This window comes from Ostrea edulis, chromosome 9, assembly GCF_947568905.1.
Source record: "Ostrea edulis chromosome 9, xbOstEdul1.1, whole genome shotgun sequence".
Taxonomy (NCBI): domain Eukaryota; kingdom Metazoa; phylum Mollusca; class Bivalvia; order Ostreida; family Ostreidae; genus Ostrea; species Ostrea edulis.
Genome location: NC_079172.1, coordinates 5,381,038 through 5,390,776, shown reverse-complemented (window position 1 = coordinate 5,390,776; position 9,739 = coordinate 5,381,038).

The following is a 9,739-nucleotide window of genomic DNA, read 5'->3' as shown; positions in this document are numbered from 1 at the left end:
GAAGATTTCGAAACGGCAACAGCAAAGTTTGCGTTGAAAGTAAGGAAATGAAACAGATAATACAGTGTATGTCTGATGTTTGATAATTATAACGTAGATTACTTGAAAGGATACATAGTAAGTGTTTAGCAAACACACCAGAGATGCAAACACTGAAGATCTTGTTTGTGAACACAGCAGTAATATTTAGTTAGTAGGGATGACAATGCCCTGGGGTGAAAATTTGGTAACTGATTAGTCATATTTTAAAATTCTTTTGACCGATGACATGTAATTAACCAGTTAATCGTTAAAACTTTTAATTCTCAATTACTGTATTATTTTATTTCATTTCAGCATTTTAAAACTCACCAAATAACAGTATGACGAGTGCTTCGATAGGTAAAGACGTGAACAAAAACTGCATGAAAGCAGGAATATTTGTAGAAATTCAAAGTGTTCACTTTTTGCAAAGCCACGCCAGAACGGTGCATCATATAATTATTTTTATTACAATATTTACTTCAAGTTTATGTTAAAGAAATAATTATATTGTCTTCGAAGTTTGTTTACAAGAATTGCTAAGGTGGCAAAAATCCGTTCGGACGGCACTAAAGTTACTCAGGACGTGCAAGTCCGTTCTACACAGCTGACATTTCATCTCTTTCTCGTTTAAGTATTACTATGCGTGAAACATTGAGAATTAACTCAGAAATTTTATTTGAAATATGATTTAATCTGACCTCCATGATTTTAGGCCCCCCCCCCCCTCTCCATTTTTATACGCCCGTCTTTAGACGGGACGTATTATGGTACAGCGATGTCCGTCCGTCCGTTGTTTTCTCTTTATAATTTCATTTCCCTTTCACATATTATGCTGAAACTTGCTGTGTAGCTTCTCTGTAGGTCACTCTAGATCATACTGCAATTTTGATCCATTTCGACCTTTTTTCCAGGAGTTTTGCCCCTTTATTTGGAAATAATTATTATATGGAGGGTACATAATTTGTCCGCCCTACTCCTCCCAGTTTTCAAGTGAGAGCCTTCTTATTTTGTGGAGTGTTTGTATGGGTATTGAAGATGTGCATGTGGGATGGATTTTGATTTTCTACAATTTTTGAGAAAATTACAGGTTGTTGAACTTAGTCTATATGGAAATTAATATTCTATGGAGGGTACATAATTTGTCTGCCCAACTCCTCCCACAGTTTTCAAGTGAGGACCTTCTTACTTTGTGGAGTGTTTGTATAGGTACTGAAGATGTGCATGTGGGATGGATTTTGATTTTCTACATTTTTTGAGAAAATTACAGGCTGTTGAACTTAGTCTATTTGGAAATTAATATTCTATGGAGGGTACATAATTTGTCTGCCCAACTCCTCCCACAGTTTTCAAGTGAGGTCCATCTTATTTTGTGGAGTGTGTGTATGGGTATTGGAGATGTGCATCTGGGGAGAGATTTTGATTTTCTTCCATTTTTGAAAAAATTACAGGTTGTTGAACTTGGTCCATTTTGAAGAAATCTCGATTTTTAAGCTAAGACCCTTTGTTCATATGAAAGTTTGTCACAGCCTCATGATGGCTGATCTACCTGAAGCAAAGTTATACAAATTATAGCACAAGAAAAGCATCCTATGTAAGCATTTCAGGGGCGTATTATGTACCGTTTGCGGTACTCTTGTTATTTTCATCCTCTAACGTTGTACAATGTGTAATAATATATCTTTCTCTGACCAGAAATATACATGTATGTTACTTGTCCTCATTGCCATGCATTATAATGGTACCGCCCAGTATTCCGGTAGTCCGACGGGTCGGTATGTCAACAAGTAAGATGGCATGGATAACTTAATGAGTTTGTATACAGTGTAATTTAAGCATTAAATCATATAATAAAATGAATGTTGCTGGGGGTTTTGTGTCAATACGATGATTTAGTCATCTTCGAAGTACAGTATTCACCTCGTCCTTTGGGCTGAGTAACAAGCATTCTGATAAGTTGGGTCTGGTAATAGTGGGGAGAATGATGTCCTACAGCGGAAAACCGAAAAGGGGGGTCAGTAAAAGTCTTAAAAACATACAAATAGTTACAGTATTAGCTGACATTATCTTAATACTTAATATTTATGCTATAAACATTACAAATTTACTAGGAATGGAATAAACATGTTGTTTCTCGGCTGCATTTCCTAAAAATAACTTTGATATAAACTAGTGTAAACATTTTCTTCGTTATGAACGCCATTTAATGGTATGGCACTGTAATTTACAATCTCAATCGGTTACTATAGGATTAAACATTATTTTTGAAAAATTTATCGATGTGTAAACTAAGGACATTTTACTCACAAACTGAATAAAAGTGCGAAGCACTTTTATGTGAAGTTTGTGAGTAAAATGTCCGGAGTTTACACATCGATAAATTCTTCAAAAATAATGTTTGATTCTTATATTTCCAATTCATTCACTTTATAGACAATTGCAAAAATTTGAATAGTTTCCCTGCATTGTGTTATTTGTTTTCAGGCGTGTTTGAATACATCGCGTTTTCGGATTTATTGATGTGTAAACTCTTGTTCAGCTTTATTTTTGTCCAATCAAAACAATTGTAATAAATAACATTGGAATTATTTAGTGATATTTTGAGTTTTATTCCAATTTATTTTTAGAGGGGATATTTACAAGCATAATATACTTTATTTGTTATATTTTTTTTAATTGGGGCATATTTCACGCCTTATCGTAAAAACTTCTTACAAGGTCTTGACTCACCTGGATAACGGCACCAGGGCTCTGTTTTTCCTCTGTTTGCTGTTTAGGCTTTTTTCTTTTCTTTTTTTGCCAACAGACATGGTTGGTGCTGGGTGTTTCGAACCTAGGTTTTTTTTTTCAACCCTAGGTTTTCATGGCTTTATTTATGCACCACTTTTGTTTCCAGTAAAGATTCATGATATTGTATTATATAACATTTGTCTTTTGTAAAAATATTGTGGCTGGGAGAACGCTGTTGTGTATTACTTTTATATATTGCATTTCTAGTCAAGATGCGGGTATGTCTCCCAGCCGATTTCGTTCTGTATTTTTAGGACTCGTATTTTTTTGTCATTTTTAATAAATGACAATTTTTAAATTTTTCGTCATATTTAATACAGGACAATCTTTTACACCTAACATGTTTTTCTGTTATGATTTACATGGAAACAAACAGCTGCAATGTTGCCTTGGAGTAAGAGCAAATGTTAACATAAACATGGTTATTGCAAGTATTATGAATGAATGTTATTTTTGCCAAATCATACCATTAATGTGAACAAGTTATTTTTTTATTTTATTTTACTCTCTGTACGCGACAGCTGATTCTAGCATTAATTTTGTTTTGATTGATTACACTGTCATGATCGTGTGCAGGATTGGACGAAACAAGATGGCAGACGGCATTTCCAAACAAAGGTAGGATCTTAAAACTCTTCATTTTACCGACTTATTAGACGACGAATTTATGAATTTAAAACACTGCCTGGCCAGGGAGGCATCATTAAGTTGATTGGTTGTTGGAATTCTTACTCATGTACACGAACAACTCTAAATTCATTGATCGAAGTTGACGATGTTGCCTCGATAGAATTCGAAGCGGGCGAAGATGTTTCTAATCATGTTTTCATGCATTTTAAGAAAGATACTTTAGGTAAAATAAACTCTGCACATATCTTTTGATGAAAACTTGAACCAGTGTATGCGATTTGTCCCTTAAATTGCCTTGGTTAGATAGATATCTTGACTTGAACATTTGCTAATGTGCAGGATTGGAGTATGGTCGTTTCCACGATAAACGTACCGGATTGGACCTCAATTTTGGTTCAGGATTGGACCCTCTTTTTATCTTTATTTTCAAAATCCTTTATATTTTCGAATCTCGACTTCACTTTATCATATTTTAGTTTGATTAACATAGGTTATTAGATTTTTTTTACTGTTATCAAATTACATCGTCGTTTAAGTTCCCAACGACGACAATTGCTACTGTCAAAATATCCATTCGCTATCCTTGAAATTGAACCAATATAGCAGATCTATACATGAATCATCAATCTTTGCTTACGACAGATGTAACGTTGACTGTTCGTATCCAGGATATATAAGGCCATTTTGACCTATAAAACACATGAGAAATTATCATCATTTTATAATCCTCTGTAACAATATAAATTCGACGTTTCCTGAATTCAATTAACCCGCTTACATATCCTCTAATTCCAAACTCTGTTATATAGATTGTCTCCTTTGTTTCAGGTATCAAACCCTAGAACTTCATTCCATGAGATGGGTACACTTCGAATGTGCGATATTTGTGGTGAGGAATTCAAGACCAATTCTGAATTGCGAAGGCATGTAAAAAGGAAACATCAATCAGAGAAATTGTCTTCGTTTGTGACCAGTGTAACACACGTTTTTGCACATTATAAAAGAAACATGAAGTAAAAAAAAAAAAATACATTGTTTTCTGAATACACGAAGTGCATACATATACATGTACCATGGCAGCCGTTTTATATATCCGTTTATGTACATTAAGAAACGATTATTTTTACGGCATTATGCTTTGTTTTACAGAGATACTACTAATCTTTTACATCGCATTTTACACATGTTGATTTGTCATTTCATTGAACCAGAAGTGTTCTTATATTATCAAATATATTTCAATGTTATTGCGTTTGTATTGAACTGATAACAACTAGTGAAAAATTTGTATTGAAGAGTAACCTTTCATCTGAACAGCAAATATTGAAGAAGAAAAAAAACACCATGGACAAAACTGCTTTTCATTTAGGTTCATATTTCAGCTACAGGAGTGATATTGCGAATTTCTGAGAAAATATCCTTTTTATTTACTTTCATCAGTATTGAATTCAATGTAATTACCAGAAACGAAAGGTTTTAAAATACAAAAATGCTGGTATTTACTACATTCCAACAAACACTTTTACCGTAAGTAATTATCCTTGTAAGTGAGTTGGCCTTGATATCTTGCACGACACATGCACTCAAGATTATTAGAATTAAAATGATAGGGAAATTTTTTCAAAAGATAATAAATCCCGCTTTAACAATCAAAACTGGTTCCAGCAGAAGCAAACATATGAAAGGCACAAGTGCATGTGGACAGATGATTAAGTATTGAGAACATGAACACCTCAACATCTTATTGTCTTTATTGTCATTGAACAGCTTTGTGAAATGCAAACCATCATGCCTGAGATATCACAAATGTTAAGTGGTTGGGAATCGAACATGGTCTACATGTGTATATACAATATAAATGTATTTGCTTCTGGAAAATGAAGACTTTTCAACATGTTGATTTTCGAGAACAAGGCTCCTTCTAATGTGTGGCAGAACTTTAGATTCATGTGCGCGGTGAAATTCTCAAACACTTAAAGATTTTCGAGCTGGCTCTTTCGGCTTACTGATAGTTCCCTGCTCAACGTGCTCTTTTAGGTTTGTCAAAACCATGGTTTTAGTAGGAGACATGAAATAGAACACACTTCATTCACTTGCAACTTTTAAGCTTAAGGAGTCCGCTCCTGACTGGATCTGTAAGAAAAAAATGCATGTATTTAAGAAAGGGTCCAATCCTGCACACAATCATGACAGTGGATTATACAGATTAAAACTTACAACACGTGTAGCAGTCTTTCATCATCGACCAAAATATCATTTGTCTCATTATCTTGATAATTTCATAGACTACTAAACTCATATTTATACACAAAGACCTAGTCAGTTAGATCTCAAAATGATGTAAGAATTTTATCATATCAGGGGGTAAGACAAGGAGAGACTTAAACATAACATTGAAAGGCAATTATTTTTACAAAAGTTATATGTTTTGGCCAGATTTCAAAGCAATCTGGTTTAAAACTTGATGATGTTTGTCCGTCCGTGTAAAAAATTGGTTGAATTTCTCTGCAATGGTAAGGATCATTTACACTACATATTTTGCCTGTACTTCATCAGTTAGCAGTTTTGATTTCCATTAATACCGGGTCTCTCTGATTTAAATTCACACTTGAATGGTTTTGGTCAGAAATTGATTGTCTGATTTATAATCAGCTAGGCCGTGTCGACACGATTTTGGCGGTTACTGGTAATTTCCATACAATAATGCCTGACATGAATAAATTTTACCTCTATTAATTAAAATGTTTGGTGATGGTTAACATGTCGGAATACCGGCCCGTCGGACTATCGGAATACTGGGCTTCCCTTGACATCAGTCACCATTCAAAACATGGGCTGGAGACGGAGCATATGATTGGATTATAGCCTGTATCGTGGAGCCAATCAGACAACCTAATGGCCTTTATAATCGGTCGAAAACGAAACTTAACACGCATGGTGCGGCATCTGCAGCATGTAGAATTTTTGACCGTCGATTGATTTTCGGAATTTTATTTTCTGTAATACGAGCCACATGAAAACAATGGATTGTCCTAGTATGTTTCGATAGTGTTTCAGCAAATTGAACAAGTTATTTAAAATTAAAATAGATAAATAAATAGCTACAACATCTACAGGGATGAAAATGTGAATTGTTAATTACGCCACATATAAAATCAACATGCAATGTTCATGATGTTGAGAACAGTACCCCCCCCCCCCCCCCCCCCCAAGACCACTGTTTACTTTGCTTTTGATCTTACCAAACTTGCATCTTAAACAGGGAATCTCATTGAATGATTTAATTTTAGCTTATTTTGCCATCCTCTGTCCCAAACCCAAGTTTATAATGGTGACTGATGTCAAGGGTTAGTGCGAGGTAACGAATCAATAACCCTTGACTTGTGAAGATAATATAATCATTTAATAACTTTTAAAGTGATGACTTATAAACGATGCTGATTGGTTGAAAAATTCGTTTGATTTCTCTGTCAAAATTTCGTTCGGAGTTCATCTGCACTAAGCACGCGGGACTACTTTTCTCTGGAATGCGTCTTCCCCGTTCTAATTTTAGCGCTATTTATAGAACGGGCTTTTCCACACAAGCATTATATATAACGAAATGCATTTGTTTCATTTTTGTTTTTCATTGCTATCAAAAATCAGCACAACTAAAGATATGAATAAAATACAAATTAATTTAAAAAAACAACATACATAGGCGATGACGTGGCAGAATAGTCAATATTTGATGACGTAGACCACTTACTGGTAGAAGTAGACAGATTACACGAGTTCCCGGTATGAATCGTCTGCTTTACGAGATCGATAACATGCCGGAGCAAGTGGCGACTTCTGATCTGGTAAATATCAATGAAATTGAACTGCGTTATATGGGGCTCAGTCAACGAGTGCGTTTTGAACGTTTTCCTCGATATTGAAATGGAGCCGAGTTGCATTCCACCGACACAACCAGTGTTCAACGTCTCCGCCAACACGATGCAGCATAAATCCAGTCACCGCTTGTTATCTTCCTGTATATTTAATTCAGCTTTTAACCATTGCACCTTTAATTTGGCGTATAATCCACAGTAACTGTTCCTGACCTGAACGCACAGCCATGCCGTTTTGTTTTTGTTTTCATTCTTGCCTATATGTATTCCTACGCGCCATTTCAGAAACGTTAATTCAAGCTTTTTGATGGGAGAAACTATTTGTTTTTCTATTTTAAAAACATAATTAAATGATAAGAAATGAAACTTATAATTCTTTGTTTGATGCATGTATCAAACGAAACATTGGACGGAAACTTTTTCATCAATGCGCTACGCGCATTGATGAAGTTTTCCGTCCAGTGTTTCGTTTGATACATGCATCAAACAAAGAATTATAAGTTTCATTTCTTAAATCTATTCACATTCATAGCTGCTACAGCAATTGACACGTATGACGCCATGTCATGTCACGTAACTATATATAAAAGTAGCTCATTAGTGACTGTTAGTGAAGCGGAAGCTTTGGATATGTGCAGATGAAATGCATGTTTGTATCAATTATTGGGAATAATGAAACAATATAGATTGTAACAGCAGAAAAGTGCTCTGTTGTTGCGGAAGGGGGTATAGAAATACCGGTGTGTGTCTGTCCCACTTCACTTTGTGGACGCAACTCCTCAGAAACCGTTCAACGGATTTTGTTAAGAATTTGTAGGATTGTTAGTCACCATGTGTAGTTGATCATATTACGACGCCAATTTTTACAGGAGTTATGGGACTTTGTTGAATTTGTATATGCTACACTATAGGAACACTTCGTGGACGCAATTCCTCCAAAACCGCTCAACAAATTTTGTTGGATTGTTAGTCACCATGTGTAATTAATCATATGACGTCATCATTTTGATTCGACATTTTTTACAGGAGTTATGGGACTTTGTTGAATTTGTACATGCTTCACTACATGAAGACTTTGTGGACGCAACTCCTCAGAAATTGCTCAACGAATTTTGTTCATATTTTGTGGGATTGTTAGTAACCATGTGTAGTTGATCATTTAATGTACCATCATTTTGATTCGACAATTTTTACAGGAGTTATGGGACTTTTGTGCTTCAACTTTTTCCGGCGGTGGGGGACATGGCTACGTGTAGCAGTCTTGTTACATTAAAAATCGTGGTAAAAATCCTTTAAAGCCTCAAATAAACCAACCACCATCCGGGAACAGAAACGCGCTATCCATTGTAAACCTCATTTTAATATCAACATTTCTTGAATCCAAACGACTCTTCCCACGAAAGTTAACAGATTATAACTGTACAAAATACTAACTACTGTATAGTACAAACCTAGGAACCTTTCAAAACGTGATTATTATGCTCATTCAAACCGTCATGTGATCATCGTCTCGCATCCTGTGATCATCGTCTCGCATCCTGTGATCATCGTCTCGCATCATGTGATCATCGTCTCGCATATCCTAAGCTGAACTTCACACATATTCACTCTCATACAGAGACCGGGATCCAGGATTTTACGAAAAGAGAGGTGGGAGATATGTTATATTTATTGACAAACATAAAGGAATAAAATAGAAAGAATAATTATTGGAAAACTGAAAATTATGGAATACAGTTCAAAATATTCAACTGTGGGTTCAATGGGGATATAACGCCCGAAAATCAAAAGAATTTTGCGCATTTTATTGTGTAAGCTGAAGGAAAGCTCGGGTCAAGGGTACTGTGCCACACTGTACCTGCCTAACACACACACTCTACACTTGATTGATGTTGCTCTCTAGAAGGTCACCTCCAGTATTCACACTCACGTGTAGAATTGAGTAGGGATGATATATTTGTGATAGCTTCTTCCTGCTTTAGTATTACATCACCTCTCATCATAACAAGGGCATGCATGAGATTATCATTCAACCAAGCCATAACTCACGAATTATAGTCATTGGGTTGTCATCAAATCTCTGTCAAATCCCATGGGTATCCGGGTTACATGTAGAATAGATCCTCAGTACCCCTTGCTTGTAAGAGGAGACTAAATGGAGCGGTCCTTCGGATGAAACCGCAAATACTGACAACCCCTGTCACAGCAGGTGTGACGCGATAAAGATCCCTCCCTGCTCAAAAGACGTAAGCGCCCAACATGGGCCTAAATTTTGCAGCCCTTCACCGGCAATGGTATCGTCTCCATATGAGTGAAAGATTCTCCTGCGAGACGTTAAATAATATACAACCATATCCCCATTATCTGCAAGGAATAAGGTTTCTAATAAACCCATTGGGGGGAAACAACAGAAAATTAATTGTCAC